Genomic DNA, 16,268 nt, shown 5'->3' on the forward strand with positions numbered 1-16,268 from the left:
TGACGAGAAAGGGTGTAGCAGCATAAGGAGCGACCATAAACGCATCATTTTGAAAATGGGTTATGTAGTCGGGAAAGAGAGCAAGGAGTGCAAAATGGCCAGTCCAAATTTGAACACTGAACAAATAACAAATATAGTCACAAGAGTCGAGGAAAAGCTTGACAAATGGATAAGTAAAGAGTGGGAATATAGTGAGCTTCTAAGTGTAATAACGACAGAAATACGGATAGAGAAGTAACATGTTGGTTGGAAAGGAAAAAAAAAACGAAAATCTGGTGGAACAGGGAGATACGAGAAGCGATCGCCGAACGACAAAAAGCATCCCGAGGGCACAGGTTAACAAAAAAAGCGCAGTTGCCACAGCATTAGGTACGCAGAAAATGGGAAATATAGCGAGAGAAAATTTCTGTAGTTCAAATATTGGTGCAAGCAAAGATGAAAGGTTAAAGTGAACGTTGGTTGCCAGAAATACGGGAGAAAACGAAGGCCGCACCTAAAATATTTCGTAACCACATAAAATTATTAGGCAGGAAGTCTCGAACAATACAACATATACTAGACGAAGATATGGAAACAAACTGCAAGGGAACCAGGCATTAAATTACATATGAAAAATAACAGCCGAGTCTTTCAAAGGCAATGACGAGGTTGTAGTTGAGGAAAAAAAATAGCATGAAAGAGAACCAGATGTAAAAGGAGCTTGTGCTGACACATTTCAACTGGAAGAAAGCAGAAGAGAAAATTCCGAATCGTACAGCCACAGGACTATACAAGATTGCCGTTAGGCTGATTAATGAACTAGGTTCCAAAATTAAGGAGGCTCTGTTGAAAGCAGCAGAAAAGAAGTCTCAAAGATAGACTAATACCAGACAGTTGGTGACAAAGTATAATTAGTTATTTTATAAAGGTAAGGGAGAGAAATACAGAATTCACTCGTATAGACCATTCACCATTACATCGCTAAGTTACAGGTTAGCGATGCAGGTAGTTAAGTAAAAGCTGCAAGCATCGGCAGAAAATAGTGGCATATTGAGAGAACTTCAGAATGGCTTTTGAACAGCTAGTTGTTTGGATGATAACTTATTTGCCCTTACTCAGTTTATTGAAATATCAAGGAGACCGTTATATGTGTCATTTTTAAACATTACAGGAGCGTATGACAACGTGGACCACAACATTCTGCGGAACACTCTAGAAATGGAAGGCTTACGCGACGATTGTCTACAGCTTTTGAAAGACATTTCTATAGAAAATACCATTTGCGTTGAATGGGAAGGGATGAGGAGCGAGGAGAAAGTTGATATCAACAAGTGAACGAGGCAGAGGTGCTTTTATCCTCACTGCTGCTTAGAATGTACATGGTGAGGATAAAGAGGGCGCTAGAAGAAAGTAATATGGGGTTTAATCTCTCATACTAACACGCGGGTACAGTAGTAGAGCAGCAGCTTTCAGGTTTGTTTTATGCGGACGACATTGTGTTGCTAGCGAACAAGCAAAGTGATTTCCAACATCTGGCTAATATATCTGCACAGGAAGGCGGTAAGTTAGGTCTGAAATTTAGCGTTAGAAAATCAGGTGTAGTGGTATTCAATGAAAATAACGAACAGATGGTGTCTGCGCAGGACCAGGGAATACTTCGCGTAAAAGAATATATATATATATATATAACTCGGTATACGGATAAACGACAGCAATAGATATATGGAAACAAAGGGGAAAACAATAACAGTAAAGGGGAAGAGCAATGCGGCCATAATGAAACATAGAGCGGCATGGGGATACAATAGCTACGACGTGCTCCGGGGTATGTGGAAAGCTGTAAAGGTTCCAGGACTTACATTTGAAAATGCCGTTGTTTGCTTTAAATCAGGGGTACGATCAGGACTCGATGGCGACCAAAGGTCAGTGGGACGCCTCGCATTGGGCGCTCACGGGAAGACTACGAATAAAGCTGTGCCGGGAGATATGGGCTGGACAAGTTTTGATATGAGGGCAGCTCATATCAGTGGCCTTAGTGAGGTTCGAAGAATTGGTGCGCGGCTTATACAGTGATGACAAATGGCCACGTCCTATCCTATACAGGGCTATGAAATAAGAAGCAGTTTGGAGCAGAATTTCTAATCCATAAGGACATAGTGGGCAACACTGATGAATTCTACAGCTATAATGAGAGGGTAGCAGTAGTCGTAATAAAGCTTAACAGGAGGTATAGAATAAAGGTAGGGCGAACCTGCGCTCCAGCCTTCAGTCATGATGATGAAGAAAGGGAACAGTTTTCGGACGATCTTGAATTAGCAACGCGAAAAGTGAAAACTCAGTATACTATAGTCATGGGAGACTTCAATGCGAAAGCGAGGAAGAAACATGCTGGTGAACAAGCAATTGGCAACTATGGCGTGGATTGTAGAGGCACTCGAGGAGAAATGTCGGCAGAATTTGCCGAAAAGAATAAGTTGCGAGTAATGAACACATTCTTCAGGAAGTGTTGTAACAGAAAGTGGGCTTGAAAGCGCTAATGGTGAAACAAGAAATGAAACTGACTTCATGCTTTCTGCCGCTCCCAGAATAGTGCAGGATGTAGAAATGTTAGGCAGCGTAAAGTGCAGTGATCATAGGTTAGTGGGGCTAGGATGCACCTCAATTTGAAAAGAGAGAAAGAACAAAATTGGTCAAGAAATAGGCTACCCAAGATGCAGTAAGGAGAAAAACAGAACAATTCAGATTGGTATTCGCAAACAAATATGCAGCCTTAGAACAGAGAGATGAAGATGACAAATGAAACCGTAATTAGGCTGGCTTGAGAAGCAGCAGATTAAATGGGAGGCAAGGCACCAAGGCAACCAGTAGGCAAACTCTCCCACGTAACAAAGGACCTAATAATGAAACGGCAAAGAATAATAGTGTCAAAGTAAAAAAAAAGGAGAATTCGCAGAACTGTCAGAACTCATCAACAAGGAGAAAATAAGGGATATTGGAAATTACAACGCGATAAAGACTGAGGAAGCCGTAAAAAATGAACGCAGCATAAAATCAGTGAGAAGGAAACTTTGACAGACCAAGATGTATGCACTGAAAGATAAGCAGCGTAATATATCATCAGCAATCTCGAAGATATAGTAAAAGCAGAAGAAGACTTCTATACTGACCTGTACAGTACACAGAGGACTCAGGAGTACTCTATTCGAAACAATAATGAACAGTATACAGAAACTCCTCCTGTAATTAGAGATGAGGTCAGAAGGGCCTTGCGAGGCAAGAAACAGAGAGTCTATCGACTGCAAGGGTCCCAGAAAACTGAAAGAACGCCAACATTACACTAATCGACAAAAAAGGAGACGTTAAAGAAATGAAAAATTATAGGTCCATTAGCTTACTTCCAGTACTACATAAACTACTCACCAAGATAATCTCCAACAGAATAACGGCAACGTTGGACTTCAGTCAACCAAGGGAACAGGCTGGTTTCCGGAGGGATACTCTACAATGGATCACATCCACGTTATCAACCAGGTAACTGAGAAATCCGCAGAGCACAATCAACGTCTTTATATGGCTTTCATAGATTACCAAAATGCATTTGGTTCAGTAGAGATACCAGCAGTCATAGAGGCATTGCGTAATCAAGGAGTACAGATCGCTTACGTAAATACTGTGAAAAATATCTACAACGATTACACAGCCACCCTAATTCTACACAAGAAAACTAGGAAGATACCTATAAAGAAAGGGATTAGACAAGGAGACAATCTCTCCAATGCTATTCACTGCGTGCTTGGAAGAAGTATTCAAACTATTAAACTGGAAACGTTTAGGAGTAAGGATCAACGGTGAATATCTCAGCAACCTTCAATTTGCAGACGACATTGTCGGGTTGAGCAACACTGGGGACGAGTTACAACAAAGACAGTATAGGAGTGGGGTTGAAGCTTAAGATGCAGAAGACAAAGATAATCATCAATAGCCAGTCAACAGTTCAGGATCGCCAGTCAGCATCTGCAGTCTGTGAAGGAGTAGATCTACCTAGCTAAATTACTCACAGGGGACCCTGATCAGGAGGAGAAAATTTACAGAAGAATAAAAATAGGTTGGAGCACATTCGGCAGAAATCGTCAGATCCTGACTGGAAGCTTACCATCATCATTGAAAAGAAACGTGTAGAATCAATGGATTCTGCAGGAGCTAATATATGGGGCAGAAACTTGGAGACTGACAAAAAGCTCGAAATCAAGTTAAGGACCACGCAAAGAGCAATGGAACGAAAAAAATTGTTAGGCGTAACGTTAAGAGACGGGAAGAGAGCGGTGTAGATCACAGAGCAAACAGGGACAGTCGATATTCTAATTGACATTAAGAGAAAGAAATGGAGCTGGGCAGGTCATGTAATCGTAGGTTAGATAACCGGTGAAATTGTGATGAAATTAAGAAATTCGTAGGCGCTAGCTGGAATCGGTCGGCGAAGAACAGGGGTAATTGGTGACCGCAGGGAGAGACCTTCGTCCTGCAGTGGACATAAAATAGGATGATGATGACGGTTATTATTATTATTATTATTATTATTATTATTATTATTATTATTATTATTATTATTATTATTATTATTATTATTATTAATGCGCAACCCACCACCCCATTTCAAAGGGGACGCTAACAGCATCCATTTATACATCCGATTACAATGCTGTTCTTAAAATCGGATATCTTGTCGGGGCGTGAAGTTAACCAAAGATCGGTAAGCCGATTGGATATTGAAGCCCACGGTAAAACTACAAATGAAGCAGCGCAGGGCGACATCCGCTTGGGCTCTTTTGAAATCCGAGAACCGCAGAGCAAAATTAGTTTTAAAGAAAGGCTCGGGAACATGGGTCAAAATAATTGGGCGGCTGTTGTGCAGAAGCATATCTACCAGAAAAGCGTAGACACAGAATAGAGGAAGAGTCGAAGAAAGCTGGCAACCAAGTGCAGGGTAACTTAATGCGTAAATAGACAGCCGGGAGCCATCAAAAATAAAGTGAGAGAGAACAGAGCGTGAACTGGATGCAAATACTTAAAACGAAGAAGACCATGGAGAGTAAAGAATAAAATTACAAGAGAAAATCTATATGATTACACCAACGGAAGTGTCTTGCTATTCGAGGCTCGGGCTTTTTGCTTATAAGGCCAGAAGCTTAGCAAATATTCGCAATAAGATGAGGCATGCGTCCACTGCAGCAAAAATCCTGAGACCATTCAGCACATATTAATGGAACGCGAAGGTATTCACCGAGTGGGACGCGTAGGTAACGTAAACATGCCAGAAGCGCTATCATTTAATGTGGGCGGAAGCATCAACCGGTCAGCAGTCGAGATAAGCCAGGTACATTTACACTATTGATGAAAAAAAAAGCAGGAAAGAGCTTAATACGACCGGAGCTGCTACAGGCATATGTAGCGCTCAAGGCAGACAGAGAATTTTTGAGGAAGAGAAAGAAGATTAAGGAGATTTACTATACGAACAGGATGAAAATCCTGCATAGCATACCTGATTGATTCAAGCAGCCTTGGTGGCTACTTGTCGCCCGTAGTAGAAGTTGGTTGGAGTAGCGCGTCTGCGTGCGCATACACGTGGGCATCCTCGCCGCGCGTGGAGGCGAAAGCGGCGCACAGGCCTCGGTGATATCTACTCAGTGGCCAGCTGAGAATCCCTCGCGCGGCGTGCTGCGTGAAGGTAACGAACACCGATCGCTACACTCTAAGAAAAGTCTACGCCCTTTGAGTCGCATCTTGCCACACAACGATAAACGTCATATGTCTTGTCCACATTTCCGTTCTTTAAGGCTGCGAGCCCGGCACTTCGCAGTGACGAGCGGCATGCGCGTTATCAGCATGACATAGCTTTGCCGACAGGAAAGTAGCGGGCGCGACGTTTTTAAGAAAGGAAACGCAAGCAAGGCAGATGACGATTATCATTGTGTGACAGATATACACCCCAAGGCGTGTAAATTTTTTTTCGAGGGTATACTCGAACGAAGCGCACCCGCCGTGGTTGCTCAGTGGCTATGGTGTTGGGCTGCTGAGCACGAGGTCGCGGGATCGAATCCTGGCCGCGGCGGCCGCATGTCGATGGGGGCGAAATGCGAAAACACCCCTGTACTTAGATTTAGGTGCACGTTAAAGAACCCCAGGTGGTCGAAATTTCCGGAGTCCTCCACTACGGCGTGCCTCATAATCAGAAAGTGGTTTTGGCACGTTAAACCTCATAATCTTTTTCTTCGAACGAAGCGCGACACAACGCCGCTCCGCCAGCGTGAAATGGACGCCCACGCTGACTCTTTTAGTGACTTGCGCAGTCAGCGTGACCGGCAGCGTTGGACGTGCTTTCGCGCTACCGGAGCGGGAATAGAACACGCGCTATCCAACGCCGAAGCCATTCCAATGTAGCTGGACCAGAGGGCATCGCGCGCTAGCTTGGCTCGGCCGCAGTGTGCTGGCCTACGGTTCTGGTGCACCGAAAGGAGCGTGCTGAGTTTGCGGCTCGGCCGAACGAAAAAGGCCCGCGCTCGCCGCGCTCTTGTGCGCACGCGCTTTGCGGCAACAGCTCATCACCGCGCAGCTGCTGACGGGTGTTGAACGCGCCGAACGTGAAGGGGAGATAGAGGCATATAATCGGCATTTAATCGCGGAATCATTTGAACAACTATGTGCACCGTGCCTGTCTTCTTTAGCGTTAACATTGCTTGACAGTTTCATTTTTATTACTATTACTATTCCGATATTATTATTATTATTATTATTATTATTATTATTATTATTATTATTATTAGTAGTAGTAGTAGTAGTAGTAGTAGTACTCGCTGTCATCGTTCCTTTCCGAGCTTCACCTTGTTGTGTCATACTTACACGCATTGTTAAATTGCCCTTCTCATTTTCCTTTTGTATTTAAATTGCACTTTGTTGTATATCGCCAGCCCTCAGACCTTAGGGTTGTTCCTGGGCACGTTAAGTAAACACAAGAGAATATTATTATTATTATTATTATTATTATTATTATTATTTAAAGAATTTCTTCAGCATGTTACTACGACAGCTTATAAATCGTAATACAGTGTTATAATGCCCTTCTCCTTGAGTCTTGATGACCGTACCTTGTGAAGCTGCATTAAAAACCAATGGGATTTCGGAGCAATGAGCCGGCATCTGGTGATACGTTCTTGTCTTTCTATTGGATTTGCCACATCTGACAGACGTTTCTGAGCAAATAGCACTAGGTCGACAAAGTGAATTGATATGCGCGTGTTCTCCATGCCTTATTGCGCTAATGTTGTTTTTTGTGCACGTATATGTACCCCCAGAAACTGGTCTACAACTGGTTTCTACCTGCAAAGGCCTGTGGGTTCGCTCAAAATTATAGTTAAAGCTACTTCGCTCTTACCGCTGCTTTGTTATTAGTGAAATTTTGCAGTCAACTCGTATTCTATAGTCCGGATCGCTCAGTGTAATACTTGGCCCGTTCCTTGCCTGGGGGTTTAAGAAAAAAAGTTCTAGCAATTGCCTTCGTCTATTGCGAAACTAGCTGCTGCCTAGCGGACGCTAGCACAAACTCTTGTGTCGCCACCTATCGGCAGCGGCAAGAAAGCAGCCGTTCCGGGAGGGCTCTTGCGTTTTCCATATAGGAGCGGGGAACATGTAAAGACTGCATACGAAGATCTCCGACGTACACTTGCTGGTCGCCCGGATGCAGTGCGCTTGTTTTCGACGTCGAGGAAAGCGACGCGCCCGTTAGCTTCAATCCTCTATGGGGAATTCAGCTGTGCGTTGGAATGACCTTAGATGTCCCAGGAGATGTGCGATGGCTATTCGACAGATAATACAAGAACGGTCGTTGACATCGCGTTAGAATAGTTTTGGTGCAGGCTCGAGCGTTTCCAGGGCTGTTCCTTCCAGGTCTTACAATGCGAGGTTGGCACACACCACGGAGACCGACGCTCCCATTGCTGTCTTGAACAGCTCTCTGCAGCATGTATCCTTTGAAAGTGAAATATCCGTTGCCTAAGCGAAACTCCACAAAGCGGCACAGGTCGTCGACCCCGAACGGGGAGTGCGCGAAGGTAGGGAGGGGTCGTTGCTTAAGGCTTTTCTGCAGCATTCAATAGAATCAGTATAAACGATTATGAATAAACTTTCAATGATTAGGAAGCAAAAATCTGTCACATCTCTACAAACTCATGAGCAACTCGCAGGAGTCAACGACTGCCCGGAAAGAAAAGGGGGAAAAATAAATAAAAGAGCTCAACCTTGCGGCGTCTACAGAAATGTATGCCAGGACTGCCAGGCGTCTTATATCGGCGAGACAGGCAACTAGGCAAATTAAAAATTTAACAAGATCCATCTTACGATGGCTGTCGATCTCAATGCGATTAGGATTGAAGCAAAGTAGCGACAGCCCGTCTTGGTGAAGGCACCTTTATTAGCAATTTGTAGCGGGGGCAATGGGCTTAGAATATTAAGCGCATTATTTCACGCATGCGCTGCAGCGTCCCCGCAGAACACGGCGTGCACACCTTCACAACTGCGACAAAGGAAGCTCCACTAACCGCGGCCTCCCAGACGCAACCAGTTTGTTCCCGCGCTGGCAATGTAGAATTACGGTGCAGCAAATCTGCTTTGAATCAACTACAGCACGACTGCAAAGGCGTCTATTTTAGACGTAACCCGCTATACTAGAGTGCATCGCGCGCTAGCTTGGCTGGCGGGCAGTGTAAGTTGCAAAGACATAGGTTGTTCTCCGATGAGAACAACATATGCCTATCAAACATTGAGTTGCAATACCCAAGCTGCTAGAAAACTTGTGCAATGATTGACAAGTTTACTTTGTTATTTGCAGTGGCATCGTGCATAAAATGTTATCTGGTGTTTCTTGGTCTTATTCTATTTAACGCTCACTCGGACTATTACTATTCTTGTATTATTCGGTTTATGCCGCTTTTGCAGAAGTCCTGTCCATTGTCAGTTACATGTACCAATATGTATCTCATGTGCACTAAAAACTAAGTGTTAGTGTATGTTTTTGGGCGCATAGACCCGTAGTCAAGCCTGTACCGAGCCTTTTTTCGCTGCGCCTCCGAGAATCTGGGGGATGTAAATAAACATTTGATTTGATTTAATGCCTTTATCTATTGGCAGCTACAAGAGCGGTCGTTCTCACTTTTACCAGCTGGGCATTGACTTGTAGAGTGCTCGCAGCAAGTCGATAGAGGGTAAAAAGAAAGATGCCATCAATCTCTTCCTCCCGATGGGCGTTCGTGCAGTAGCGCGCTATAAAGCGTCGGATCACTTGGCTTGAGAAACGCGTGTGATGCGGGTTCGATCCGGCTTAGCACCGGAGATAAAATGTATTTTATTCTTATTATCTAAAGGCCGAAGAAAACAGACAGACACGGAAACGCCGACCAAGAAGTGGGCGAAGTATCCAAAGAATGGTAATCGCATTAAACGAAGGCTACGACAGTAACGGAAAGAAGCGAAATGACACATTGCATCAAACATAAGGAATTAACGTGGATGAATGGATGGATGCTATAGGCAACCTCTTTGGAACGGGGCGATGGGTTGCACCAACAAGTTTTTGGTATTATATTGCGTAATGTCCTACCTGTGTTATAAAAAAGAAAAAAAAAACATAGGAAGAATTGCCATCACTAAATTTTATGGATCCCTTTTGGGAATTTTCTTTTTGTACGCCTACGCTGTTTGTCGTTTGCCCGCTTTCCTTCCACCAATCTTCCTATTGCATCTTACAAATATCTTTTGCGGACATGTTCACGTTCCCTCTGCTGTCACTGAACTCAAGGGCTTCAATGAGACCAGAGGTGCCTAAATCGAGCGCTCGGCAGACATCTTCATATTATAACGAAAATGGCGGGACACCGGCAGTATGACGAGAATCCTATGACGAAACTGAAATGACGACTCTGGAACCACCACGACGGAATCATGACTACAGTATAACAAAAGCATGACGATGGCCGTAGGTTGACGACGCGATGTCCTCGATGGCATGAAAAAAGCGACGCAATCGCGATTGAATCACGACAGCCTGATTACGATGGAATGACGTCGATGAAACTGCAAAGGCGGCATGACGATTAAGGTATGAGGACAATTTGATCACGGTTCAGAAATAATGGCGATTGTACGACACAGTTGCGAGAATAACATGACTAGAACGGGATGATCATGACTGTATGACGACGATGGAACTACCATGACCCCAAGGACATACTTTTGGCATATTCGGGTGGTCGTTGGAGAGAACTCTGGTCGCCCTACGAAGGTAGTGAAAGACAGGTTTACAGAAGCAAGACGTAATCCTGCTTCCTTATATTCAGTGGACCCCACTTATGGTAGCGGTAACGCTTAGTTGCTCTTTTAAATGGCTTTTGTAGGACAGTCAAAGCGCTCTGAAACGACCCCTCGAATATGCCATTAGTGGTTCAAGTTAGTAGAAAACAATTGGATCACATGGCGTAACACAGACAGACAGACAGACAGACAGACAGACAGACAGACAGACAGACAGACAGACAGACAGACAGACAGACAGACAGACAGACAGACAGACAGACAGACAGACAGACAGACAGACAGACAGACAGACAGACAGACAGACAGACAGACAGACAGACAGACAGACAGACAGACAGACAGACAGACAGACAGACAGACAGACAGACAGACAGACAGACAGACAGACAGACAGACAGACAGACAGACAGACAGACAGACAGACAGACAGACAGACAGACAGACAGACAGACAGACAGACAGACAGACAGACAGACAGACAGACAGACAGACAGACAGACAGACAGACAGACAGACAGACAGACAGACAGACAGACAGACAGACAGACAGACAGACAGACAGACAGACAGACAGACAGACAGACAGACAGACAGACAGACAGACAGACAGACAGACAGACAGACAGACAGACAGACAGACAGACAGACAGACAGACAGACAGACAGACAGACAGACAGACAGACAGACAGACAGACAGACAGACAGACAGACAGACAGACAGACAGACAGACAGACAGACAGACAGACAGACAGACAGACAGACAGACAGACAGACAGACAGACAGACAGACAGACAGACAGACAGACAGACAGACAGACAGACAGACAGACAGACAGACAGACAGACAGACAGACAGACAGACAGACAGACAGACAGACAGACAGACAGACAGACAGACAGACAGACAGACAGACAGACAGACAGACAGACAGACAGACAGACAGACAGACAGACAGACAGACAGACAGACAGACAGACAGACAGACAGACAGACAGACAGACAGACAGACAGACAGACAGACAGACAGACAGACAGACAGACAGACAGACAGACAGACAGACAGACAGACAGACAGACAGACAGACAGACAGACAGACAGACAGACAGACAGACAGACGACGTCCGTCCGTCCGTCCGTCCGTCCGTCCGTCCGTCCGTTTACACCTAGACATTGCCTGAAGTAGGCAAATTTAAGAACGCTGATCACATTAAAACGCGGGCGTACAGTGAGTGCGGTTGATGACTGGTACCGTTTCCTTCCTGGCGGAAGAGCGCACACTGATCTGCGCAGCGTACAGCAGCTGTGTCGTGGCCTGCCTGCCTCGACTTTCCGATAAACTGACAGACGCCACTGACCTAAAATTTGCATAGGGCTGCAGTTTTTGTAGTCTTCAGCCTTATGGAGTTACAAATAGCATATCCGGGCCTTATCCGCTCCCGACTATGGCGCGGGCCTGACCCGAGTCCGGAGCCCTTAGGTCTGCTTACCTAGGCCGTTACCTAATTGCTTACCTGGTCCGTGGACTGGGCCAGTCCCGGGTTCTCGTGCCCAGCCCGGGCCCGTGCAGTGCTCTAAATTCCGAAGCCCCACATTTGTTTGCTGGCGTAAGAAACAATTACTGAAACTTAGGAGTCAGGACATACCATTGCAGTACTGATCTTCACACGCAATTAGCATTATTTGCTTACTTCAGGCGTTTTGAGCCTATCTATCGTGTCTATCCACCTAGGCTCTTGCGCCGACACAATGGCCAAGTTGTCTTACAGCTTGGGTTGTGACGTCATCACGGTTGTTCAATCATCGTCATTCAAGCTTTGTTATCTGACTCTCGTCATGCCGTCGTCGTCACGCTTTTTACGGCGAACCAGCGGGCCAATTTTTCTAATAGTTTGGACTACTAGGTATGTGCTCGTGGTGTTGATGCTGTCATAGTCGTTGCAACATCGTCATTCTAGCTTCGCCAACTGCCTCTCGTCATGCCGTCGTCGTCACCTCATCTTCGTCAGGCCATCGTCGTCATACAGACTTCGTGGTACGGTTACCATTACGCCGTTGTCGTCGTACACTCGTTGTCATCCGATTGTCCGCATATGTTTTCATGCCATCCTCATCGTTGTGTCGCCATCATACAGTGGCCGTCATGCATTCGTCCTCACATTGCGGTCGTGATTCCGTCGCGGTCATTCTGTCGTTGTCATTCTAACATCGTCATCCAACTCTCGTCGTACCGCATTGGCACACCGTTATCATCATCCCATTGTCTTCCTGCCGTCGTCCTCATACTGCCTTCGTCGTTCCATTAACGACCATCCGTCTTCATGATTCTATCGTGGGAATGATGCCGTCATTCAATCGTCATTATGCTGCTGATGTCATGCGATCGTTGTCATGGCGTCGTCTTCAGACAGTCACTATCATGCATCTATTCTTATATTGTCGTCACAATGCTGTCCTCGTCATGTCATTGTCGTCATTCCAGCTTCGTCATCGGGTTGCCGTCATACCGTCGTCATCAAAACATCGTCGTCATACACCCATCGTCATCCAATTGTGCTCACGTGTGAGTCGTCATGCTGTCATGGTTATACCAACGTCATCATTTATTGGTCATATGATCGTCATCATCGCGTTTTTGTTATACTACCTTTGTCATTCCATCGACGTCATTCCTCCTCTCATTCAGTAGTCGTTAGTGCATCTGCGTGGTACAGTCGTTGTCTTGCCGCCATGCTGAAGCGTTACTATGGCAAGTGAAGGCCATAGCAACACGGAAGGATACCGGCTTAGGCGACATATAAGCAAACCAACTGTAGTCCCAGAATGACAACTACAGATGTCAAACAAACTTGAATTCAGAAATATGGTCGGTTGCTACACGCTAGACTGCTAATCGCATTACTATCGACATTCACCGGGAGATGAGGCCTGCCGTAGCTTTGTTAAATGTTCTTTTTTTTTCACTGGAATCATTGGCTTGATGTCTTGATGCAGCAACCTCGAGGTCACTTACTGCCCGTTGCAATACTTCATTATTGGTGCTGGAGATCATGTATGAATTAAGAATAAAGAATAGAGTTTGAATAATCCGTGACACCCCCATAAATTTACGTTGGGTAGCGTTTATTTGCGTGACCAATTGGTTACACTAACTACTTACGGCGTCAAGGTCAAAGAAGACTGTGTTGATATCTTCACACTTTATTTATTTCTCTCTGTAGAGAAAGAGAGAAGGGAGGAAGGAAAGGTAGGGACGTTAACCAGACTTTTGCTACCCTACACGTGAGCACAGGATGGGGGAATGAAAGAAAGAGAGAGAGAAAGAAAACATGAGTCTTGAACGCACTTTCACGTGCACTTAGCTGTGTGCAGCATGCCTACAGTCGAGCGCTCAAGCCTGTCACCTTCAGATACTGGAGTAGCGCTTGAATAGCTTTCTGGGCTGATGAGCTGTGAGGGTAAGTTATAGATCACTCAACGACCAGATAACAGATGAACATTGAAGAATTTTACTTAATCACACTATGGTGTCGTGCTTACAATATCAAGCCTAACGTGCTTGAGTGGCGGGTAAACGAATCAAAATAGACGGATTTGTTCTAATTCTAAAGATATCGAAATGGAAACTTGCGGAGAGCATTTACGGCGTTTCACCTTTCCTCATGTTATGGCCGTGTTTCTTTGCTTTTAAAACAAGACATTGTTGACAGATACTTAAAATACTGTGTCATTTTCAGTTTAATTTATCCACTGAGTCGATAGCCGTACAATTAGTGAATGTTGATGACACCAGCACAGCGAAAGAAATTAGAAATTGCTTCCCCGCAACACCAAGTCAGTGTTCTGTTTGGTAATTATGATCTTCTGTTTGGTAATAATACCGCGTTTTTTCCCCTATGTTCATACGTAATACGAGGCACATACTAGGCATCCCCATTGTCCTCGGTCAGCTAAACCAGGCAACGACTTCATATGTTTAGAAATGGCGCACGTTAGGTCAGACCTGCATGCAAAGATTCATTCGTGTCGGCTAATTCAGGTGTTATACTCATGTTTTTAGCCGCGTTGTGAGAATGAGAATTGAAATGAACTCCGGGGCTTTACGTACCAAAACCACCATTTGATTACGAGGCACGCCCTAGTGGCGGACTCCGGACTAACTTTGATCACCAGGGGCTCTATAGCGGGCCACTAATGCACGATACACGTGCATTTTTACATTTCACCCCAATCAAAATGCGGCCGCCCCGGCCGGGATTCGATCCCGCGACCTCGTGCTTAGCAGCGCTACACCATGCTAAGCCACCGCGGCGGGTAGGGAGAACGAGACTTGTCACTGGCTTCCAATGGGGCGAAAATGTGGTTCAAGCGTGCATACTTTGCAAAATCATAAGCAGGCTAAGTTTTAAGCTGTGTGTTAATATCACTGGCAATTAAAATTCCTTCTGCAACTGTTCGACAGAAACAGCTTCGCTGAAAATTTTGCAGAATATTGTTAGGTCGTACATAGGCTGTGCGTTTCTTAGATTCTCAGGATGTACCTTGATAATATTTCAGCCGTATATTAAGAATAATTAGAGAAGAACAGAACGTCTGTAATGCATGTTGTAACGTAGCGTTTTGCAATTATACGTTGCAGACTGAGGTAGCATCTTTTAAGCTATTTAATCTAACAGTTATAAAATTACAGAAGTAGGCCTTTAGTAATTTTAGCTAACCAGACGCTCTTCTGCTTAAAACCCGGCCTTCTGCGTTTCTTCACTCTTCTTCCTTCCAAAGCAGTTTTACAAACATATCCTACCAACAAGTCTATTATTCTAACATGAACTTAAGGGGAAACCTGCCGTGGTTGCTCAGTGGCTATGGTGTTGGGCTGCTGAGCGCGAGGTCGCGGGATCGAATCCCTGCCACGGCGGACGCATTTCGATGGGGGCGAAATGCGAAAACACCCGTGTACTTAGATTTAGGTGCACGTTAAAGAACCCCAGTGGGTCGAAATTCCCGGAGCCCTCCACTACGGCGTGCCTCATAATCAGGAAGTGGTTTTGGCACGTAAAACCCCATAATTTAACTTTTTTTAACTTAAGGGGACGTTCCAGCTGGGAGAGCTCCTATCTTAGTACATCGGAAATTGGCAGTCGTACTTCAGAGGAACCACCGCCCCAAACCTGATCAGTTATCTTGAATTTAGAAGGAAAAGTTAAAATGTGGCAGTTTCTAAAAGCCGTATTTTATTTAGACTATCTACATTTATACGTAATTCTTTAAAGATTGCAAAATGTCAAAAAACGAAACCTCAAGTATACAACTCTCTGCCTAAGAAACTAAAAACAATATCGCAATTCTGTAAACTGCACCTTATTATACACCGAAAGCGGACAGCAACGATATATCATATACGTCATCCTGAAATATACCACTAATTTGTGAATGCTGCAATTGAAAACCCTTGTAAACATTGTAAAAAAATGCTTCATGCTTCTTTTTTTTTTTGCAAGTTCACCAATTTCCTGGAAGTTTTGGAAAAAAATTTCTGATATGAATCAAATTCTATTTGCTGATGTTACTGTAAGTTAGCTTTCTCTCTTAAATGCTACAAATTTTGTTCAAATTTGTTCAGCAGTTTTCTCATAAGTCCATTACTGCGTTTACATGTATTTGAGTAGCGGGCATCAGAGATAGGCTCGAGCTAAAGCTTCCTCTTAAGCAATGGGTCACGCGGGTTCCATAGGAAACCCATGAAACAGAACCCTAAATTATACGCAAGCCAGTGGTCATATTTGGGCACAAATAAAAAGAACACGCTCAAGAAAAAAAAAGAATAATGAACGGAAGTTTCGGGAGAACCCTTATCTCGGCCAGACATCCCTCCGGAATGCCGACGAGCTGTCTGGCCAGGTGTCTAGCAAATCGTCGATTCATCGAC

This window comes from Dermacentor andersoni, chromosome 2 (genome assembly GCF_023375885.2).
Source record: "Dermacentor andersoni chromosome 2, qqDerAnde1_hic_scaffold, whole genome shotgun sequence".
NCBI classification, from domain to species: Eukaryota; Metazoa; Arthropoda; class Arachnida; order Ixodida; family Ixodidae; genus Dermacentor; species Dermacentor andersoni.